The sequence below is a fragment of the Chiloscyllium plagiosum genome, unplaced genomic scaffold, assembly GCF_037043375.1.
Source record: "Chiloscyllium plagiosum isolate Xiang-an unplaced genomic scaffold, Cpla_swu_hap1 HiC_scaffold_50, whole genome shotgun sequence".
NCBI lineage: Eukaryota > Metazoa > Chordata > Chondrichthyes > Orectolobiformes > Hemiscylliidae > Chiloscyllium > Chiloscyllium plagiosum.
The window spans coordinates 54,105,372-54,128,311 of NW_028270188.1; positions in this window are offsets into that span (position 1 = coordinate 54,105,372).

Below are 22,940 nucleotides of genomic sequence, written 5' to 3' on the forward strand. Positions count from 1 at the left end.
GCGCACTCTCTCTCGCGCGCACTCTCTCTCTCGCGCACTCTCTCTCGCGCGCTCTCTCTCTCACGCGCCCTCTCTCTCTCTCGCGCACACTCTCTCTAGCGCGCACTCTCTCTCGCGCGCACTCTCTCTCTCGCGCACTCTCTCTCTCGCGCACTCTCTCTCGCGCGCACTCTCTCTCTTGCGCACTCTCTCTCTCGCGCGCACTCTCTCGCGCGCACTCTCTCTCGCGCGCACTCTCTCTCGCGCGCACTCTCTCTCGCGCGCACTCTCTCTCGTGCGCACTCTCTCTCGCGCGCACTCTCTCTCGCGCGCACTCTCTCTCGCGCGCACTCTCTCTCGCGCGCACTCTCTCGCGCATTCTCTCTCGCGCACTCTCTCTCGCGCACTCTCTCTCGCGCACTCTCTCTCTCGCGCCCTCTCTCTCTCGCGCCCTCTCTCTCTCGCGCCCTCTCTCTCTCGCGCCCTCTCTCTCTCTCGCCCTCTCTCTCTCGCGCCCTCTCTCTCTCTAGCGCATACTCTCTCTCGCGCACACTCTCTCTCGCGCACACTCTCTGTCGCGCACACTCTCTGTCGCGCACACTCTCTGTCGCGCACACTCTCTGTCGCGCACACTCTCTCTCGCGCCCTCTCTCTCGCGCGCCCTCTCTCTCGCGCGCCCTCTCTCTCGCGCGCCCTCTCTCTCGCGCGCACTCTCTCTCTCGCGCCCTCTCTCTCGCGCGCACTCTCTCTCTCGCGCCCTCTCTCTCGCGCGCACTCTCTCTCGCGCGCACTCTCTCTCGCGCGCACTCTCTCTCGCGCGCACTCTCTCTCGCGCGCACTCTCTCTCGCGCGCACTCTCTCTCGCGCGCACTCTCTGTCGCGCGCACTCTCTGTCGCGCGCACTCTCTCTCGCGCGCACTCTCGCGCGCACTCTCGCGCGCATTGTCTCACGCGCGCACTCTCTCGCGCACTCTCTCTCGCGCGCACTCTCTCTCGCGCGCACTCTCTCTCGCGCGCACTCTCTCTCGCGCGCACTCTCTCGCGCGCACTCTCTCGCGCGCACTCTCTCTCTCGCACATTCTCTCGCACACTCTCTCTCTCGCGCACTCTCTCTCTCGCGCGCACTCTCTTTCGCACCCTCTCTCTCTCGCACCCTCTCTCTCTCGCACCCTCTCTCTCTCGCGCGCACTCTCTCTCGCGCGCACTCTCTCTCGCGCGCACTCTCTCGCGCGCACTCTCTCTCGCGCGCACTCTCTCTCGCGCGCACTCTCTCTCGCGCGCACTCTCTCTCGCGCGCACTCTCTCTCGCGCGCACTCTCTCTCGCGCGCACTCTCTCTCGCGCGCACTCTCTCTCGCGCGCACTCTCGCGCGCATTGTCTCTCGCGCGCACTCTCTCGCGCACTCTCTCTCACGCGCACTCTCTCTCGCGCGCACTCTCTCTCGCGCGCACTCTCTCGCGCGCGCACTCTCTCGCGCGCACTCTCTCTCGCGCGCACTCTCTCTCGCGCGCACTCTCTCTCGCGCGCACTCTCTCTCGCGCGCACTCTCTCGCGCGCACTCTCTCTCTCGCACATTCTCTCGCACACTCTCTCTCTCGCGCACTCTCTCTCTCGCGCGCACTCTCTTTCGCACCCTCTCTCTCTCGCACCCTCTCTCTCTCGCACCCTCTCTCTCTCGCGCGCACTCTCTCTCGCGCGCATTGTCTCTCGCGCGCACTCTCTCTCTCGCGCACTCTCTCGCGCGCACTCTCTCTCGCGCGCACTCTCTCTCGCGCGCACTCTCTGTCGCGCGCACTCTCTGTCGCGCGCACTCTTTGTCGCGCGCACTCTCTGTCGCGCGCACTCTTTGTCGCGCGCACTCTCTGTCGCGCGCACTCTCTGTCGCGCGCACTCTCTGTCGCGCGCACTCTCTGTCGCGCGCACTCTCTGTCGCGCGCACTCTGTCGCGCGCACTCTCTGTCGCGCGCACTCTCTGTCGCGCGCACTCTCTGTCGCGCGCACTCTCTCGCGCGCACTCTCTCTCGCGCGCACTCTCTCTCGCGCACTCTCTCTCGCGCCCTCTCTGACTCGCGCCCTCTCTGACTCGCGCCCTCTCTGACTCGTGCCCTCTCTGACTCGCGCCCTCTCTGACTCGCGCCCTCTCTGACTCGCGCCCTCTCTGACTCGCGCCCTCTCTGACTCGCGCCCTCTCTGACTCGCGCCCTCTGTCACTCGCGCCCTCTGTCACTCGCGCCCTCTGTCACTCGCGCCCTCTGTCACTCGCGCCCTCTGTCACTCGCGCCCTCTGTCACTCGCGCCCTCTGTCACTCGCGCCCTCTGTCACTCGCGCCCTCTGTCTCTCGCGCCCTCTCTCTCTCGCGCCCTCTCTCTCTCGCGCCCTCTCTCTCTCTAGCGCATACTCTCTCTCGCGCCCTCTCTCTCTCGCGCGCACTCTCTCTCGCGCGCACTCTCTCGCGCGCACTCTCTCTCGCGCGCACTCTCTCTCGCGCGCATTGTCTCTCGCGCGCACTCTCTCTCTCGCACACTCTCTCTCTCGCGCACTCTCTCGCGCACTCTCTCTCTCGCGCACTCTCTCTCTCGCGCACTCTCTCTCGCGCGCTCTCTCTCACGCGCCCTCACTCTCGCGCGCACTCTCTCTCGCGCGCACTCTCTCTCGCGCGCATTGTCTCTCGCGCGCACTCTCTCTCGCGCGCACTCTCTCTCGCGCGCACTCTCTCTCGCGCGCACTCTCTCTCGCGCGCACTCTCTCTCGCGCGCACTCTCTCTCGCGCGCACTCTCTCTCGCGCGCACTCTCTCTCGCGCGCACTCTCTCTCGCGCGCACTCTCTCTCTCGCGCACTCTCTCTCTCGCGCACTCTCTCTCTCGCGCACTCTCTCTCTCGCGCACTCTCTCTCGCGCGCTCTCTCTCTCACGCGCCCTCTCTCTCTCTCGCGCGCACTCTCTCTCGCGCGCACTCTCTCTCGCGCGCTCTCTCTCTCACGCGCGCTCTCTCTCTCACGCGCCCTCTCTCTCTCTCGCGCACACTCTCTCTAGCGCATACTCTCTCTCGGGCGCACTCTCTCTCGGGCGCACTCTCTCTCGCGCGCACTCTCTCTCGCGCGCACTCTCTCTCGCGCGCACTCTCTCTCGCGCGCACTCTCTCTCTCGCGCATTCTCTCTCGCGCACTCTCTCTCGCGCACTCTCTCTCGCGCACACTCTCTCGCGCCCTCTCTCACTCGCGCCCTCTCTCACTCGCGCCCTCTCTCACTCGCGCCCTCTCTCACTCGCGCCCTCTCTCACTCGCGCCCTCTCTCACTCGCGCCCTCTCTCACTCGCGCCCTCTCTCTCTCGCGCCCTCTCTCTCTCGCGCCCTCTCTCTCTCGCGCCCTCTCTCTCTCGCGCCCTCTCTCTCTCGCGCCCTCTCTCTCTCGCGCCCTCTCTCTCTCGCGCCCTCTCTCTCTTGCGCCCTCTCTCTCTCGCGCCCTCTCTCTCTCGCGCACACTCTCTGTCGCGCACACTCTCTGTCGCGCACACTCTCTCTCGCGCACTCTCTCTCTCGCGCACTCTCTCTCGCGCGCACTCTCTCTCGCGCGCACTCTCTCTCGCGCGCACTCTCGCGCGCACTCTCGCGCGCACTCTCGCGCGCACTGTCTCTCGCGCGCACTCTCTCTCGCGCGCACTCTCTCTCTCGCGCACTCTCTCTCGCGCGCACTCTCTCTCGCGCGCACTCTCTCTCGCGCGCACTCTCTCGCGCGCGCACTCTCTCGCGCGCACTCTCTCTCGCGCGCACTCTCTCTCGCGCGCACTCTCTCTCGCGCGCACTCTCTCTCGCGCGCACTCTCTCGCGCGCACTCTCTCGCGCGCACTCTCTCTCTCGCACATTCTCTCGCACACTCTCTCTCTCGCGCACTCTCTCTCTCGCGCGCACTCTCTTTCGCACCCTCTCTCTCTCGCACCCTCTCTCTCTCGCGCGCACTCTCTCTCGCGCGCACTCTCTCTCGCGCGCACTCTCTCTCGCGCGCACTCTCTCTCGCGCGCACTCTCTCTCGCGCGCACTCTCTGTCGCGCGCACTCTCTGTCGCGCGCACTCTCTGTCGCGCGCACTCTCTGTCGCGCACACTCTCTCTCGCGCCCTCTCTCTCTCGCGCGCACTCTCTCTCGCGCGCACTCTCTCTCGCGCGCACTCTCTCTCGCGCGCACTCTCTCTCGCGCGCACTCTCTCTCGCGCGCACTCTCTCTCGCGCGCACACTCTCTCTAGCGCATACTCTCTCTCGCGCGCACTCTCTCTCGCGCGCATTGTCTCTCGCGCGCACTCTCTCTCTCGCGCACACTCTCTCTAGCGCATACTCTCTCTCGCGCGCACTCTCTCTCGCGCGCACTCTCTCTCGCGCGCATTGTCTCTCGCGCGCACTCTCTCTCTCGCGCACACTCTCTCTAGCGCATACTCTCTCTCGCGCGCACTCTCTCTCGCGCGCACTCTCTCTCGCGCGCACTCTCTCTCGCGCGCACTCTCTCTCGCGCGCATTGTCTCTCGCGCGCACTCTCTCTCTCGCGCACTCTCTCTCTCGCGCACTCTCTCTCTCGCGCACTCTCTCTCTCGCGCACTCTCTCTCTCGCGCACTCTCTCTCTCGCGCACTCTCGTGCACTCTCTCTCTCGCGCACTCTCTCTCTCGCGCACTCTCTCTCTCGCGCACTCTCTCTCTCGCGCACTCTCTCTCTCGCGCACTCTCTCTCTCGCGCACTCTCTCTCTCGCGCACTCTCTCTCTCGCGCACTCTCTCTCGCGCGCTCTCTCTCTCTCGCGCACACTCTCTCTAGCGCGCACTCTCTCTCGCGCGCATTGTCTCTCGCGCGCACTCTCTCTCGCGCGCACTCTCTCTCGCGCGCACTCTCTCTCTCGCGCACACTCTCTCTAGCGCATACTCTCTCTCGCGCGCACTCTCTCGCGCGCATTGTCTCTCGCGCGCACTCTCTCTCGCGCGCACTCTCTCTCGTGCGCACTCTCTCTCTCGCGCACTCTCTCTCTCGCGCACTCTCTCTCTCGCGCACTCTCTCTCTCGCGCACTCTCTCTCGCGCACTCTCTCTCTCGCGCACTCTCTCTCGCGCGCTCTCTCTCTCTCGCGCCCTCACTCTCTCTCGCGCCCTCTCTCTCTCTCGCGCACACTCTCTCTAGCGCATAATCTCTCTCGCGCGCATTGTCTCTCGCGCGCACTCTCTCTCTCTCGCGCACTCTCTCGCGCGCACTCTCTCTCGCGCGCACTCTCTCGCGCGCGCACTCTCTCGCGCGCACTCTCTCTCGCGCGCACTCTCTCTCGCGCGCACTCTCTCTCGCGCGCACTCTCTCTCGCGCGCACTCTCTCTCGCGCGCACTCTCTCGCGCGCACTCTCTCTCTCGCGCACTCTCTCTCTCGCGCATTCTCTCTCGCGCGCTCTCTCTCTCGCGCCCTCTCTCTCTCGCGCCCTCTCTCTCTCGCGCCCTCTCTCTCTCGCGCCCTCTCTCTCTCGCGCCCTCTCTCTCTCGCGCCCTCTCTCTCTCGCGCCCTCTCTCTCTCGCGCCCTCTCTCACTCGCGCCCTCTCTCACTCGCGCCCTCTCTCACTCGCGCCCTCTCTCACTCGCGCCCTCTCTCTCTCGCGCCCTCTCTCTCTCGCGCCCTCTCTCTCTCGCGCCCTCTCTCTCTCGCGCCCTCTCTCTCTCGCGCCCTCTTTCTCTCGCGCCCTCTTTCTCTCGCGCCCTCTTTCTCTCGCGCCCTCTTTCTCTCGCGCCCTCTTTCTCTCGCGCCCTCTTTCTCTCGCGCCCTCTCTCTCTCGCGCCCTCTCTCTCTCGCGCCCTCTCTCTCTCGCGCCCTCTCTCTCTCGCGCCCTCTCTCTCTCGCGCCCTCTCTCTCTCGCGCCCTCTCTCTCTCGCGCCCTCTCTCTCTCGCGCCCTCTCTCTCTCGCGCCCTCTCTCTCTCGCGCCCTCTCTCTCTCGCGCCCTCTCTCTCTCTAGCGCATACTCTCTCTCGCGCACCCTCTCTCTCGCGCACCCTCTCTGTCGCGCACCCTCTCTGTCGCGCACCCTCTCTGTCGCGCACACTCTCTCTCGCGCCCTCTCTCTCGCGCGCACTCTCTCTCGCGCGCACTCTCTCTCGCGCGCACTCTCGCGCGCACTCTCGCGCGCATTGTCTCTCTCGCGCACTCTCTCTCTCGCGCACTCTCTCTCGCGCGCACTCTCTCTCGCGCGCACTCTCTCTCGCGCGCACTCTCTCTCGCGCGCACTCTCTCTCGCGCGCACTCTCTCTCGCGCGCACTCTCTCGCGCGCACTCTCTCGCACATTCTCTCGCACACTCTCTCTCTCGCGTACTCTCTCTCTCGCGCGCACTCTCTTTCGCACCCTCTCTCTCTCGCACCCTCTCTCTCTCGCGCGCACTCTCTGTCGCGCGCACTCTCTGTCGCGCGCACTCTCTGTCGCGCGCACTCTCTGTCGCGCGCAATCTCTGTCGCGCGCACTCTCTGTCGCGCGCACTCTGTCGCGCGCACTCTCTGTCGCGCGCACTCTCTGTCGCGCGCACTCTCTCTCGCGCGCACTCTCTCTCGCGCGCACTCTCTCTCGCGCGCACTCTCTCTCGCGCGCACTCTCTCTCGCGCCCTCTCTGACTCGCGCCCTCTCTGACTCGCGCCCTCTCTGACTCGCGCCCTCTCTGACTCGCGCCCTCTCTCACTCGCGCCCTCTGTCACTCGCGCCCTCTGTCACTCGCGCCCTCTGTCTCTCGCGCCCTCTCTCTCTCGCGCCCTCTCTCTCTCGCGCCCTCTCTCTCTCGCGCCCTCTCTCTCTCGCGCCCTCTCTCTCTCGCGCCCTCTCTCTCTCGCGCCCTCTCTCTCTCGCGCCCTCTCTCTCTCGCGCCCTCTCTCTCTCGCGCCCTCTCTCTCTCGCGCCCTCTCTCTCTCGCGCCCTCTCTCTCTCGCGCCCTCTCTCTCTCGCGCCCTCTCTCTCTCTAGCGCATACTCTCTCTCGCGCCCTCTCTCTCTCGCGCGCACTCTCTCTCGCGCGCACTCTCTCTCGCGCGCATTGTCTCTCGCGCGCACTCTCTCTCTCGCACACTCTCTCGCGCACTCTCTCGCGCACTCTCTCTCTCGCGCACTCTCTCTCTCGCGCACTCTCTCTCTCGCGCGCTCTCTCTCTCGCGCGCTCTCTCTCACGCGCCCTCACTCTCTCGCGCCCTCTCTCTCTCGCGCCCTCTCTCTCTCGCGCCCTCTCTCTCTCTAGCGCATACTCTCTCTCGCGTGCACTCTCTCTCTCGCGCGCATTGTCTCTCGCGCGCACTCTCTCTCTCGCGCACTCTCTCTCTCGCGCGCACTCTCTCTCGCGCGCACTCTCTCTCGCGCGCACTCTCTCTCGCGCGCACTCTCTCTCGCGCGCACTCTCTCTCGCGCGCACTCTCTCTCGCGCGCACTCTCTCTCTCGCGCACTCTCTCTCTCGCGCACTCTCTCTCTCGCGCACTCTCTCTCTCGCGCACTCTCTCTCGCGCGCTCTCTCTCTCACGCGCCCTCTCTCTGTCTCGCGCACACTCTCTCTAGCGCATACTCTCTCTCGCGCGCACTCTCTCTCGCGCGCACTCTCTCTCTCGCGCACTCTCTCTCGCGCGCTCTCTCTCTCTCACGCGCTCTCTCTCTCTCACGCGCCCTCTCTCTCTCACGCGCCCTCTCTCTCTAGCGCACACTCTCTCTCGCGCGCACTCTCTCTCGCGCGCACTCTCTCTCGCGCGCACTCTCTCTCTCGCGCGCACTCTCTCTCGCGCGCACTCTCTCTCGCGCGCACTCTCTCTCGCGCGCACTCTCTCTCGCGCGCACTCACTCGCGCATTCTCTCTCGCGCACTCTCTCTCGCGCACTCTCTCTCGCGCACTCTCTCTCTCGCGCCCTCTCTCTCTCGCGCCCTCTCTCTCTCGCGCCCTCTCTCTCTCGCGCCCTCTCTCTCTCGCGCCCTCTCTCTCTCGCGCCCTCTCTCTCTCGCGCCCTCTCTCTCTCTAGCGCATACTCTCTCTCGCGCACACTCTCTCTCGCGCACACTCTCTGTCGCGCACACTCTCTGTCGCGCACACTCTCTGTCGCGCACACTCTCTCTCGCGCCCTCTCTCTCGCGCGCCCTCTCTCTCGCGCGCAATCTCTCTCTCGCGCCCTCTCTCTCGCGCGCACTCTCTCTCGCGCGCACTCTCTCTCTCGCGCACTCTCTCTCTCGCGCACTCTCTCTCTCGCGCACTCTCTCTCGCGCGCTCTCTCTCTCACGCGCCCTCTCTCTGTCTCGCGCACACTCTCTCTAGCGCATACTCTCTCTCGCGCGCACTCTCTCTCGCGCGCACTCTCTCTCTCGCGCACTCTCTCTCGCGCGCTCTCTCTCTCACGCGCCCTCTCTCTCGCGCACACTCTCTCTAGCGCACACTCTCTCTCGCGCGCACTCTCTCTCGCGCGCACTCTCTCTCGCGCGCACTCTCTCTCTTGCGCACTCTCTCTCTTGCGCACTCTCTCTCTCGCGCGCACTCTCTCTCGCGCGCACTCTCTCTCGCGCGCACTCTCTCTCGCGCGCACTCTCTCTCGCGCGCACTCTCTCTCGCGCGCACTCTCTCTCGCGCGCACTCTCTCGCGCATTCTCTCTCGCGCACTCTCTCTCGCGCACTCTCTCTCGCGCACTCTCTCTCTCGCGCCCTCTCTCTCTCGCGCCCTCTCTCTCTCGCGCCCTCTCTCTCTCGCGCCCTCTCTCTCTCGCGCCCTCTCTCTCTCGCGCCCTCTCTCTCTCGCGCCCTCTCTCTCTCTAGCGCATACTCTCTCTCGCGCACACTCTCTCTCGCGCACACTCTCTGTCGCGCACACTCTCTGTCGCGCACACTCTCTGTCGCGCACACTCTCTGTCGCGCACACTCTCTGTCGCGCACACTCTCTGTCGCGCACACTCTCTCTCGCGCCCTCTCTCTCGCGCGCCCTCTCTCTCGCGCGCCCTCTCTCTCGCGCGCACTCTCTCTCTCGCGCCCTCTCTCTCGCGCGCACTCTCTCTCGCGCGCACTCTCTCTCGCGCGCACTCTCTCTCGCGCGCACTCTCTGTCGCGCGCACTCTCTGTCGCGCGCACTCTCTCTCGCGCGCACTCTCGCGCGCACTCTCGCGCGCATTGTCTCTCGCGTGCACTCTCGCGCGCACTCTCTCTCGCGCATACTCTCTCTCGCGCGCACTCTCTCGCGCGCGCACTCTCTCGCGCGCGCACTCTCTCGCGCGCACTCTCTCTCGCGCGCACTCTCTCTCGCGCGCACTCTCTCTCGCGCGCACTCTCTCTCGCACGCACTCTCTCTCGCGCGCACTCTCTCTCTCGCACATTCTCTCGCACACTCTCTCTCTCGCGCACTCTCTCTCTCGCGCGCACTCTCTTTCGCACCCTCTCTCTCTCGCACCCTCTCTCTCTCGCACCCTCTCTCTCTCGCGCGCATTGTCTCTCGCGCGCACTCTCTCTCTCGCGCACTCTCTCGCGCGCACTCTCTCTCGCGCGCACTCTCTCTCGCGCGCACTCTCTGTCGCGCGCACTCTCTGTCGCGCGCACTCTCTGTCGCGCGCACTCTTTGTCGCGCGCCCTCTCTGACTCGCGCCCTCTCTGACTCGCGCCCTCTCTGACTCGCGCCCTCTCTGACTCGCGCCCTCTCTGACTCGCGCCCTCTCTGACTCGCGCCCTCTCTGACTCGCGCCCTCTCTGACTCGCGCCCTCTCTGACTCGCGCCCTCTCTGACTCGCGCCCTCTCTGACTCGCGCCCTCTGTCACTCGCGCCCTCTGTCACTCGCGCCCTCTGTCACTCGCGCCCTCTGTCACTCGCGCCCTCTGTCACTCGCGCCCTCTGTCACTCGCGCCCTCTCTCTCTCGCGCCCTCTCTCTCTCTAGCGCATACTCTCTCTCGCGCCCTCTCTCTCTCGCGCGCACTCTCTCTCGCGCGCACTCTCTCTCGCGCGCACTCTCTCTCGCGCGCATTGTCTCTCACGCGCACTCTCTCTCTCGCGCACTCTCTCTCTCGCGCACACTCTCGCGCACTCTCTCTCTCGCGCAGTCTCTCTCGCGCGCTCTCTCTCACGCGCCCTCACTCTCTCTCGCGCCCTCTCTCTCTCTAGCGCGCACTCTCTCTCGCGCGCACTCTCTCTCGCGCGCACTCTCTCTCGCGCGCACTCTCTCTCGCGCGCACACTCTCTCTCGCGCACTCTCTCTCTCGCGCACTCTCTCTCTCGCGCACTCTCTCTCTCGCGCACTCTCTCTCTCGCGCACTCTCTCTCGCGCGCTCTCTCTCTCACGCGCCCTCTCTCTCTCTCGCGCACACTCTCTCTAGCGCATACTCTCTCTCGCGCGCACTCTCTCTCGCGCACATTGTCTCTCGCGCGCACTCTCTCTCTCGCGCACTCTCTCTCTCGCGCGCACTCTCTCTCGCGCGCACTCTCTCTCGCGGGCACTCTCTCTCGCGCGCACTCTCTCTCGCGCGCACTCTCTCGCGCATTCTCTCTCGCGCATTCTCTCTCGCGCACTCTCTCTCGCGCACTCTCTCTCTCGCGCCCTCTCTCTCTCGCGCCCTCTCTCTCTCGCGCCCTCTCTCACTCGCGCCCTCTCTCTCTCGCGCCCTCTCTCTCTCGCGCCCTCTCTCTCTCGCGCCCTCTCTCTCTCGCGCCCTCTCTCTCTCGCGCCCTCTCTCTCTCTAGCGCATACTCTCTCTCGCGCACACTCTCTCTCGCGCACACTCTCTGTCGCGCACACTCTCTCGCGCGCCCTCTCTCTCGCGCGCCCTCTCTCTCGCGCGCACTCTCTCTCGCGCCCTCTCTCTCGCGCGCACTCTCTCTCGCGCGCACTCTCTCTCGCGCGCACTCTCTCTCTCGCGCACTCTCTCTCTCGCGCCCTCTCTCTCTCGCGCCCTCTCTCTCTCGCGCCCTCTCTCTCTCTCGCGCCCTCTCTCTCTCTCGCGCACACTCTCTCTAGCGCATACTCTCTCTCGCGCGCACTCTCTCTCGCGCGCATTGTCTCTCGCGCGCCCTCTCTCTCTCGCGCCCTCTCTCTCTCGCGCCCTCTCTCTCTCTAGCGCATACTCTCTCTCGCGCACACTCTCTCTCGCGCACACTCTCTGTCGCGCACACTCTCTCTCGCGCCCTCTCTCTCGCGCGCACTCTCTCTCGCGCGCACTCTCTCTCGCGCGCACTCTCGCGCGCATTGTCTCTCGCGCGCACTCTCTCTCTCGCGCACTCTCTCTCGCGCGCGCTCTCTCTCGCGCGCGCTCTCTCTCGCGCGCGCTCTCTCTCGCGCCCTCTCTCTCTGACTCGCGCCCTCTCTCTCTCGCGCCCTCTCTCTCTCGCGCCCTCTCTCTCTCTAGCGCATACTCTCTCTCGCGCACACTCTCTCTCGCGCACACTCTCTGTCGCGCACACTCTCTGTCGCGCACACTCTCTGTCGCGCACACTCTCTGTCGCGCCCTCTCTCTCGCGCGCCCTCTCTCTCGCGCGCCCTCTCTCTCTCGCGCCCTCTCTCTCTCTAGCGCATACTCTCTCTCGCGCGCACTCTCTCTCGCGCGCATTGTCTCTCGCGCGCACTCTCTCTCGCGCGCACTCTCTCGCGCGCACTCTCTCTCTCGCGCACTCTCTCTCTCGCGCACTCTCTCTCTCGCGCACTCTCTCTCTCGCGCACTCTCTCTCTCGCGCACTCTCTCTCTCGCGCACTCTCTCTCGCGCGCTCTCTCTCTCTCGCGCCCTCACTCTCTCTCGCGCCCTCTCTCTCTCTCGCGCACACTCTCTCTCTCGCGCACACTCTCTCTAGCGCATACTCTCTCTCGCGCGCACTCTCTCTCGCGCGCATTGTCTCTCGCGCGCACTCTCTCTCTCGCGCACTCTCTCTCGCGCGCACTCTCTCTCGCGCGCACTCTCTCTCGCGCGCACTCTCTCTCGCGCGCACTCTCTCTCGCGCGCACTCTCTCTCGCGCGCACTCTCTCTCGCGCGCACTCTCTCTCCCGCGCATTCTCTCCCGCGCATTCTCTCTCGCGCACTCTCTCTCGCGCACTCTCTCTCGCGCACTCTCTCACTCGCGCCCTCTCTCTCTCGCGCCCTCACTCTCTCTCGCGCCCTCACTCTCTCTCGCGCCCTCTCTCTCTCTCGCGCACACTCTCTCTCTCGCGCACACTCTCTCTCGCGCGCACTCTCTCTCGCGCGCATTGTCTCTCGCGCGCACTCTCTCTCTCGCGCACTCTCTCGCGCGCACTCTCTCTCGCGCGCACTCTCTCTCGCGCGCACTCTCTCTCGCGCGCACTCTCTCTCGCGCGCACTCTCTCTCGCGCGCACTCTCTCTCGCGCGCACTCTCTCTCGCGCGCACTCTCTCTCTCGCGCATTCTCTCCCGCGCATTCTCTCTCGCGCACTCTCTCTCGCGCACTCTCTCTCGCGCACTCTCTCACTCGCGCCCTCTCTCACTCGCGCCCTCTCTCACTCGCGCCCTCTCTCTCTCGCGCCCTCTCTCTCTCGCGCCCTCTCTCTCTCGCGCCCTCTCTCTCTCGCGCCCTCTCTCTCTCGCGCCCTCTCTCTCTCGCGCCCTCTCTCTCTCGCGCCCTCTCTCTCTCGCGCCCTCTTTCTCTCGCGCCCTCTTTCTCTCGCGCCCTCTCTCTCGCGCCCTCTCTCTCTCGCCCCCTCTCTCTCTCGCGCCCTCTCTCGCGCCCTCTCTCTCTCGCGCCCTCTCTCTCTCGCGCCCTCTCTCTCTCGCGCCCTCTCTCTCTCGCGCCCTCTCTCTCTCGCGCCCTCTCTCTCTCGCGCCCTCTCTCTCTCTAGCGCATACTCTCTCTCGCGCACACTCTCTCTCGCGCACACTCTCTGTCGCGCACACTCTCTCTCGCGCCCTCTCTCTCGCGCGCACTCTCTCTCGCGCGCACTCTCTCTCGCGCGCACTCTCGCGCGCATTGTCTCTCTCGCGCCCTCTCTCTCTCGCGCCCTCTCTCTCTCGCGCCCTCTCTCTCTCGCGCCCTCTCTCTCTCGCGCCCTCTCTCTCTCGCGCCCTCTCTCTCTCTAGCGCATACTCTCTCTCGCGCACACTCTCTCTCGCGCACACTCTCTGTCGCGCACACTCTCTCTCGCGCCCTCTCTCTCGCGCGCACTCTCTCTCGCGCGCACTCTCTCTCGCGCGCACTCTCGCGCGCATTGTCTCTCGCGCGCACTCTCTCTCTCGCGCACTCTCTCTCTCGCGCACTCTCTCTCGCGCGCACTCTCTCTCGCGCGCACTCTCTCTCGCGCGCACTCTCTCTCGCGCGCACTCTCTCTCGCGCGCACTCTCTCTCGCGCGCGCTCTCTCTCGCGCGCGCTCTCTCTCGCGCGCGCTCTCTCTCGCGCGCGCTCTCTCTCGCGCGCGCTCTCTCTCGCGCGCGCTCTCTCTCGCGCGCACTCTCTCTCGCGCCCTCCCTCTCTGACTCGCGCCCTCTCTGACCCGCGCCCTCTCTGACTCGCGCCCTCACTGACTCGCGCCCTCTCTGACTCGCGCCCTCTCTGACTCGCGCCCTCTCTGACTCGCGCCCTCTCTGACTCGCGCCCTCTCTGACTCGCGCCCTCTCTGACTCGCGCCCTCACTGACTCGCGCCCTCTCTGACTCGCGCCCTCTCTGACTCGCGCCCTGTCTGACTCGCGCCCTGTCTGACTCGCGCCCTGTCTGACTCGCGCCCTGTCTGACTCGCGCCCTGTCTGACTCGCGCCCTGTCTGACTCGCGCCCTGTCTGACTCGCGCCCTGTCTGACTCGCGCCCTGTCTGACTCGCGCCCTGTCTGACTCGCGCCCTGTCTGACTCGCGCCCTGTCTGACTCGCGCCCTGTCTGACTCGCGCCCTGTCTGACTCGCGCCCTGTCTGACTCGCGCCCTGTCTGACTCGCGCCCTGTCTGACTCGCGCCCTGTCTGACTCGCGCCCTCTCTGACTCGCGCCCTCTCTGACTCGCGCCCTCTCTGACTCGCGCCCTCTCTGACTCGCGCCCTCTCTGACTCGCGCCCTCTCTGACTCGCGCCCTCTCTGACTCGGGCCCTCTCTGACTCGGGCCCTCTCTGACTCGCGCCCTCTCTCATACGGGCCCTCTCTCATACGCGCCCTCTCTCATACGCGCCCTCTCTCATACGCGCCCTCTCTCATACGCGCCCTCTCTCATACGCGCCCTCTCTCATACGCGCCCTCTCTCATACGCGCCCCCTCTCTCTCGCGCGCACTGTCTCTCGCGCGCACTGTCTCTCGCGCGCACTGTCTCTCGCGCGCACTGTCTCTCGCGCGCACTGTCTCTCGCGCGCACTGTCTCTCGCGCGCACTGTCTCTCGCGCGCGCACTCTCGCGCGCGCACTCTCTCGCGCGCACTCTCTCGCGCGCGCACTCTCGCGCGCACTCTCTCTCGCGCGCACTCTCTCTCGCGCGCACTCTCTCGCGCGCGCACTCTCTCTCGCGCGCATTCTCTCTCTCTCGCGCGCTCACTCTCTCGCGCGCACTCTCTCTCGCGCGCACTCTCTCTCTCGCGCGCTCTCTCTCTCGCGCGCTCTCTCTCTCGCGCGCTCTCTCTCTCGCGCGCTCTCTCTCTCGCGCGCCCTCACTCTCTCGCGCACTCTCTCTCTCGCGCACTCTCTCTCTCGCGCACTCTCTCTCTCGCGCACTCTCTCTCTCGCGCACTCTCTCTCGCGCACTCTCTCTCTCGCGCACTCTCTCTCTCGCGCACTCTCTCTCTCGCGCACTCTCTCTCGCGCGCTCTCTCTCTCACGCGCCCTCACTCTCTCTCGCGCCCTCTCTCTCTCTCGCGCACACTCTCTCTAGCGCACACTCTCTCTAGCGCACACTCTCTCTCGCGCGCACTCTCTCTCGCGCGCATTGTCTCTCGCGCGCACTCTCTCTCTCGCGCGCACTCTCTCGCGCACTCTCTCTCGCGCACTCTCTCTCTCGCGCCCTCTCTCACTCGCGCCCTCTCTCTCTCGCGCCCTCTCTCTCGCGCCCTCTCTCTCTCGCGCCCTCTCTCTCTCGCGCCCTCTCTCTCTCGCGCCCTCTCTCTCTCGCGCCCTCTCTCTCTCGCGCCCTCTCTCTCTCGCGCCCTCTCTCTCTCGCGCCCTCTCTCTCTCGCGCCCTCTCTCTCTCTAGCGCATACTCTCTCTCGCGCATACTCTCTCTCGCGCACACTCTCTGTCGCGCACACTCTCTGTCGCGCACACTCTCTGTCGCGCACACTCTCTCTCGCGCCCTCTCTCTCGCGCGCCCTCTCTCTCGCGCGCCCTCTCTCTCGCGCGCCCTCTCTCGCGCGCGCACTCTCTCTCGCGCGCACTCTCTCTCGCGCGCACTCTCTCTCGCGCGCACTCTCTCTCGCGCGCACTCTCTCTCGCGCGCACTCTCTCTCGCGCGCACTCTCTCTGGCGCGCACTCTCTCTCGCGCGCCCTCTCTCTCTCGCGCCCTCTCTCTCTCGCGCCCTCTCTCTCTCGCGCCCTCTCTCTAGCGCATACTCTCTCTCGCGCACACTCTCTCTCGCGCACACTCTCTGTCGCGCACACTCTCTCTCGCGCACACTCTCTGTCGCGCCCTCTCTCTCTCGCGCCCTCTCTCTCGCGCGCACTCTCTCTCTCTCTCGCGCGCGCATTCTCTCTCTCTCGCGCGCACTCTCTCTCTCTCGCGCGCACTCTCTCTCTCTCGCGTGCATTCTCTCTCGCGCGCACTCTCTCTCTCTCGCGCGCACTCGCTCTCTCTCGCGCGCACTCGCTCTCTCTCGCGCGCACTCGCTCTCTCTCGCGCGCACTCGCTCTCTCTCGCGCGCATTCGCTCTCTCTCGCTCTCTCTCGCTCTCTCTCGCTCTCTCTCGCTCTCTCTCTCCCTCTCTCTCTCGCTCTCTCTCGCTCTCTCTCGCTCTCTCTCTCGCTCTCTCTCGCTCTCTCTCTATCTGGCACACACTCTCTCTCACACACTCTCTCTCTCTCTCACACACTCTGTCTCTTAGACACTCCCTCCCTCTCCCACACTCACCTTCTCCCTCTCCCCTCACCCACACTCTCTCCCCACTCACCCACACTCCCTCCCCCTCACCCACACTCCCTCCCCCAATTCACCCACCTACCACCCACACCTCCTCCCCACACTCCTCCCCCCCCACACTCCCCTCCCCCCCCACACTCCCTCCCCCCCCACACTCCCTCCCCCCCCACACTCCCTCCCCCCCCACACTCCCTCCCCCCCACACTCCCTCCCCCCCACACTCCCTCCCCCCCACACTCCCTCCCCCCCCCACACTCCCTCCCCCCCCACACTCCCTCCCCCCCCACACTCCCTCCCCCCCACACTCCCTCCCCCCCACACTCCCTCCCCCCCCACACTCCCTCCCCCACCACACTCCCTCCCCCCACACACTCCCTCCCCCCTCACCTCCCTCCCCCCCCCTCCCCCTCACACTCCCTCCCCCCCACACTCTCCTCCCCCACACACTCTCCTCCCCCCCCCACACTCTCCTCCTCCCCCACACCTCTCCTCACCCCCCCACACTCTCCTCACCCCCACACTCTCCCCCCACACTCTCCTCCCCCCCACACCTCCTCCCTCCCCCACACTCTCCTCCCCCCCCACACTCTCCTCCTCCCCCACACTCTCCTCCTCCCCCACACTCTCCCCCCACACTCTCCTCCCCCCCACACTCTCCTCCCTCCCCCCACACTCTCCTCCCCCCCCCACTCTCCTCCCCCCCCACACTCTCCTCCCCCCCACACTCCCTCCCCCCCCACACTCTCCTCCCCCCCACACTCTCCTCCCCCCACACTCTCCTCCCCCCCACACTCTCCTCCCCCCACACTCTCCTCCCCCCCCACACTCTCCTCCCCCCCACACTCTCCTCCCTCCCCCACACTCTCCTCCCCTCACCCACACTCTCCTCCCCCCCCACACTCTCCTCCCCCCAACACTCTCCTCCCTCCCCCACACTATCCTCCCCTCCCCCACACTATCCTCCCCTCCCCCACACTATCCTCCCCTCCCCACACTATCCTCCCCCCCCCCCCACACTATCCTCCCCCCCCCACACTCTCCTCCCTCCCCCACACTCTCCTCCCTCCCCCACACTCTCCTCCCCTCGCCCACACTCTCCTCCCTCCCCCCCCCTTCCCCTCTCCCCACTTGCGCGCTCGCTCTCTGTCTCCCCCCCCCTGCTGAAGGATATCTCACTTCATCCCCTCCCCCCTACACCACCACCCCCCGGCAGGGTGAGGTCTGACCAGGTTGTTGGGGGTGGGGGGAAGGGCAGGTGGACTGAGGGCTGGTTTGTGAGGTCAGTGCCCCCTCTCTGTCAGGCCCCGGGTGGATGTTGGCGTGGTGGGGTCTATCTGTCAGTGCCCATCCTCCCTCCCCCACATCTCGGTGCGGGAGCCAGGGGTTTCTGCGCACGCGTGTGCATGTGGGTGTGTGCGCCCGTGAGTGGGTGTGTGTGTGTGTGTGATCACTCTGGGGACGCTCTCTGCAATGTCGGATGTCAACAAGGAGCAAGGTCGGAGGTCAGGTTCTGTCACCCTTCAGCCACTGTGCTGCCCTCTGGGCCTGAGCAACTCTCCCTAGCAACACCGCCATTATCACCCCCTGAGTGAGGGAGCCCTGACTGATTTACCCCTCTCACCCCCTCAGTGAGGGAGCCCTGACTAGATTTACCCCTCTTACCCCCTCAGTGAGGGAGCCTGACTGATTTATCCCCTCAGTGAGGGAGGCCTGACTGATTTATCCCCTCTCACCCCCTCAGTGAGGGAGCCCTGACTGATTTACCCCTCTCACCCCCTCAGTGAGGGAGCCCTGACTGATTTATCCCCTCTCACCCCCTCAGTGAGGGAGCCCTGACTGATTTATCCCCTCTTACCCCCTCAGTGAGGGAGCCTGACTGATTTATCCCCTCAGTGAGGGAGGCCTGACTGATTTATCCCCTCTCACCCCCTCAGTGAGGGAGCCCTGACTGATTTACCCCTCTCACCCCCTCAGTGAGGGAGCCCTGACTGATTTATCCCCTCTCACCCCCTCAGTGAGGGAGCCCTGACTGATTTATCCCCTCTTACCCCCTCAGTGAGGGAGCCCTGACTGATTTACCCCTCTCACCCCCTCAGTGAGGGAGCCCTGACTGATTTATCCCCTCTCACCCCCTCAGTGAGGGAGCCCTGACTGATTTACCCCTCTTACCCCCTCAGTGAGGGAGGCCTGACTGATTTACCCCATTTCACCCCCTCAGTGAGGGAGCCCTGACTGATTTACCCCCTCAGCCCTGACTGATTTGTCCCCCTCTCTCTAAGCCTCCCTCTCTCACCCCACAATGAGGGATTACCCCCCCTCTCTCAGCCCCTCAGTGAGGGTTTACCCCCTCTCAGCCCCTCAGTGAGGGATTACCCCCTCTCAGCCCCTCAGTGAGGGATTACCCCCCCCTCACAGCCCCTCAGTGAGGGATAACCCCCCCTCAGCCCCTCAGTGAGGGATTACCCCCACTCAGCCCCTCAGTGAGGGATTACCCTCTCTCAGCCCCTCAGTGAGGGATTACCCCCGCTCCCTCAGCCCCTCAGTGAGGGATTACCCCCCCTCAGCCCCTCAGTGAGGGATTACCCCCCTCAGCCCCTCAGTGAGGGATTACCCCCCCCTCAGCCCCTCAGTGAGGGATTACCCCCCAGCCCCACAGTGAGGGATTACCCCCCTATCTCTCAGTCCCTCAGTGAGGGATTACCCCCCTATCTCTCAGCCCCTCAGTGAGGGATTATCCCCCCCCCATCTCTCAGTCCCTCAGTGAGGGATTACCCCCCCCTCAGCCCCTCAGTGAGGGATTACCCCCCAGCCCCACAGTGAGGGATTACCCCCCCATCTCTCTCCCTCAGTGAGGGATTACATCGCGCATCTCTCAGCCCCTCAGTGAGGGATTACCCCCTATCTCTCAGCCCCTCAGTGAGGGATTACCCCCTATCTCTCAGCCCCTCAGTCAGGAATTACCCCCCCCCCATCTCAGTCCCTCAGTGAGGGATTACCCCCTATCTCTCAGCCCCTCAGTGAGGGATTACCCCCCTATCTCTCAGCCTCTCAGTGAGGGATTACCCCCCTATCTCTCAGCCCCTCAGTGAGGGATTACCCCCCTATCTCTCAGCCCCTCAGTGAGGGATTACCCCCCTATCTCTCAGCCCTCAGTGAGGGATTACCCCCATATCTCTCAGCCCCTCAGTGAGGGATTACCCCCCTATCTCTCAGCCCTCAGTGAGGGATTACCCCCCTATCTCTCAGCCCCTCAGTGAGGGATTACCCCCCTATCTCTCAGTCCCTCAGTGAGGGATTACCCCCCCCCCCCCATCTCTCAGTCCCTCAGTGAGGGATTACCCCCCCCCCCCATCTCTCAGCCCCTCAGTGAGGGATTACCCCCTATCTCTCAGCCCCTCAGTGAGGGATTACCCCCCCATCTCTCAGTCCCTCAGTGAGGGATTACCCCCCTATCTCTCAGCTCCTCAGTGAGGGTTTACCCCCCCCATCTCTCATCTCCTCAGTGAGGGTTTACCCCCCCCCCCATCTCTCAGCCCCTCAGTGAGGGATTACCCCCCTATCTCTCAGTCCCTCAGTGAGGGATTACCCCCTTATCTCTCAGTCCCTCAGTGAGGGATTACCCCCCCCCCCCATCTCTCAGCCCCTCAGTGAGGGATTACCCCCTTATCTCTCAGTCCCTCGTGAGGGATTACCCCCCCCCTATCTCTCAGCCCCTCAGTGAGGGATTACCCCCCCATCTCTCAGCCCCTCAGTGAGGGATTACCCCCCCCCATCTCTCAGCCCCTCAGTGAGGGATTACCCCCCATCTCTCAGCCCCTCAGTGAGGGATTACCCCCCCCCCCCATCTCTCAGTCCCTCAGTGAGGGATTACCCCCCCCCCCATCTCTCAGCCCCTCAGTGAGGGATTACCCCCCCCCATCTCTCAGCCCCTCAGTGAGGGATTACCCCCCATCTCTCAGCCCCTCAGTGAGGGATTACCCCCCCCCCATCTCTCAGCCCCTCAGTGAGGGATTACCCCCCCCCATCTCTCAGTCCCTCAGTGAGGGATTACCCCCCCATCTCTCAGCCCCTCAGTGAGGGATTACCCCCTATCTCTCTGCCCTCAGTGAGGGATTACCCCCTATCTCTCTGCCCCTCAGTGAGGGATTACCCCAAACCCCTCAGTGAGGGATTACCCCCCTATCTCTCAGCCCTCAGTGAGGGATTACCCCCTATCTTTCAGTCCCTCAGTAAGGGATTACCCCCCCCATCTCTCAGTCCCTCAGTGAGGATTACCCCCCCCATCTCTCAGCCCCTCAGTGAGGGATTACCCCCCTATCTCTCAGCCCCTCAGTGAGGGATTACCCCCCTCCCCCAAACCCCTCAGTGAGGGATTACCCCCCTCTCTTTCAGCCCCTCAGTGAGGAGATTACCCCCCTCTCAGCCCCTCAATGAGGGATTACCCCCCCCTCTCAGCCCGTCAGTGAGGGATTACCCCCCCTCTCAGACCCTCAGTGAGGCATTACCCCCCTCTCTCTCAGCCCCTCAATGAGTGATTTCCCCCCTCTCTCAGCCCCTCAGTGAGGGATTACCCCCCTCTCTCTCAGCCCCTCAATGAGGGATTACCCCCCCCCTCTCTCAGCCCCTCAGTGAGGGATTACCCCCCCTCTCTCTCAGACCCTCAGTGAGGGATTACCCCCCCCCAAACCCCTCAGTGAGGGATTACCCCCCATCTTTCAGCCCCTCAGTGAGGGATTACCCCCCTCGCTCTCAGTCCCTCAGTGAGGGATTACCCCCCTATCTCTCAGCCCCTCAGTGAGGATTACCCCCCCTCTCTCTCAGCCCCTCAGTGAGGGATTACCCCCCCTCAGCCCCTCAGTGAGGGATTACCCCCCCTCAGCCCCTCAGTGAGGGATTACCCCCCAGCCCCTCAGTGAGGGATTACCCCCCCCTCAGCCCCACAGTGAGGGATTACCCCCTATCTCTCAGCCCCACAGTGAGGGATTACCCCCTATCTCTCAGTCCCTCGGTGAGGGATTACCCCCTATCTCTCAGCCCCACAGTGAGGGATTACCCCCTATCTCTCAGCCCCACAGTGAGGGATTACCCCCTATCTCTCAGCCCCTCAGTGAGGGATTACCCCCTATCTCTCAGTCCCTCGGTGAGGGATTACCCCCCCTCAGCCCCTCAGTGAGGGATTACCCCCCAGCCCCACAGTGAGGGATTACCCCCCCCCCATCTCTCAGTCCATCAGTGAGGGATTACCCCCCCCATCTCTCAGCCCCTCAGTGAGGGATTACCCCCCCCTATCTCTCTGCCCCTCAGTGAGGGATTACCCCCACCCCCAAAACCCTCAGTGAGGGATTACCCCACCCCCCCAAACCCCTCAATGAGGGATTACCCCCCTATCTCTCAGCCCCTCAGTGAGGGATTACCCCCCTATCTCTCAGTCCCCTCAGTAATGGATTACCCCCCCCATCTCTCAGTCCTCAGTGAGGGATTACCCCACCCCCAAAACCCTCAGTGAGGGATTACCCCCCTCCCCCAAACCCCTCAGTGAGGGATTACCCCCCTCTCTTTCAGCCCCTCAGTGAGGGAGATTACCCCCCTCTCAGCCCCTCAATGAGGGATTACCCCCCCCTCTCAGCCCCTCAGTGAGGGATTACCCCCCCTCTCTCTCAGACCCTCAGTGAGGGATTACCCCCCCCCCAAACCCCTCAGTGAGGGATTACCCCCCATCTTTCAGCCCCTCAGTGAGGGATTACCCCCCTCGCTCTCAGTCCCTCAGTGAGGGATTACCCCCCTATCTCTCAGCCCCTCAGTGAGGGATTACCCCCCCTCTCTCTCAGACCCTCAGTGAGGGATTACCCCACCCCCCAAACCCCTCAGTGAGGGATTACCCCCCCTCAGCCCCTCAGTGAGGGATTACCCCCCCTCAGCCCCTCAGTGAGGGATTACCCCCCTCAGCCCCTCAGTGAGGGATTACCCCCCTCAGTGAGGGATTACCCCCCCTCAGCCCCTCAGTGAGGGATTACCCCCCAGCCCCACAGTGAGGGATTACCCCCCTATCTCTCAGTCCCTCAGTGAGGGATTACCCCCCCATCTCTCAGCCCCTCAGTGAGGGATTACCCCCCTATCTCTCAGTCCCTCAGTGAGGGATTACCCCCCCCCCTCAGCTCCTCAGTGAGGGATTACCCCCAGCCCCACAGTGAGGGATTACCCCCCTATCTCTGTCCCTCAGTGAGGGATTACCCCCTATCTCTCAGCCCCTCAGTGAGGGATTACCCCCCCATCTCTCAGTCCCTCAGTGAGGGATTACCCCCCCATCTCTCAGCCCCTCAGTGAGGGATTACCCCCCTATCTCTCAGCCCCTCAGTGAGGGATTACCCCCCTATCTCTCAGATCCTCAGTGAGGGATTACCCCCCTATCTCTCAGCCCCTCAGTGAGGGATTACCCCCCCTCAGCCCCTCAGTGAGGGATTACCCCCCACCCCCACAGTGAGGGATTACCCCCCTATCTCTCAGTCCCTCAGTGAGGATTACCCCCCCCCCATCTCTCAGCCCCTCAGTGAGGGATTACCCCTCTATCTCTCAGTCCCTCAGTGAGGGATTACCCCCCCCTCAGCTCCTCAGTGAGGGATTACCCCCCAGCCCCACAGTGAGGGATTACCCCCCTATCTCTGTCCCTCAGTGAGGGATTACCCCCCTATCTCTCAGCCCCTCAGTGAGGGATTACCCCCCCCATCTCTCAGTCCCTCAGTGAGGGATTACCCCCCCCATCTCTCAGCCCCTCAGTGAGGGATTACCCCCCTATCTCTCAGCCCCTCAGTGAGGGATTACCCCCCTATCTCTCAGATCCTCAGTGAGGGATTACCCCCCTATCTCTCAGCCCCTCAGTGAGGGATTACCCCCCTATCTCTCAGTCCCTCAGTAAGGGATTACCCCCCCCCATCTCTCAGCCCCTCAGTGAGGGATTACCCCCTATCTCTCTGCCCCTCAGTGAGGG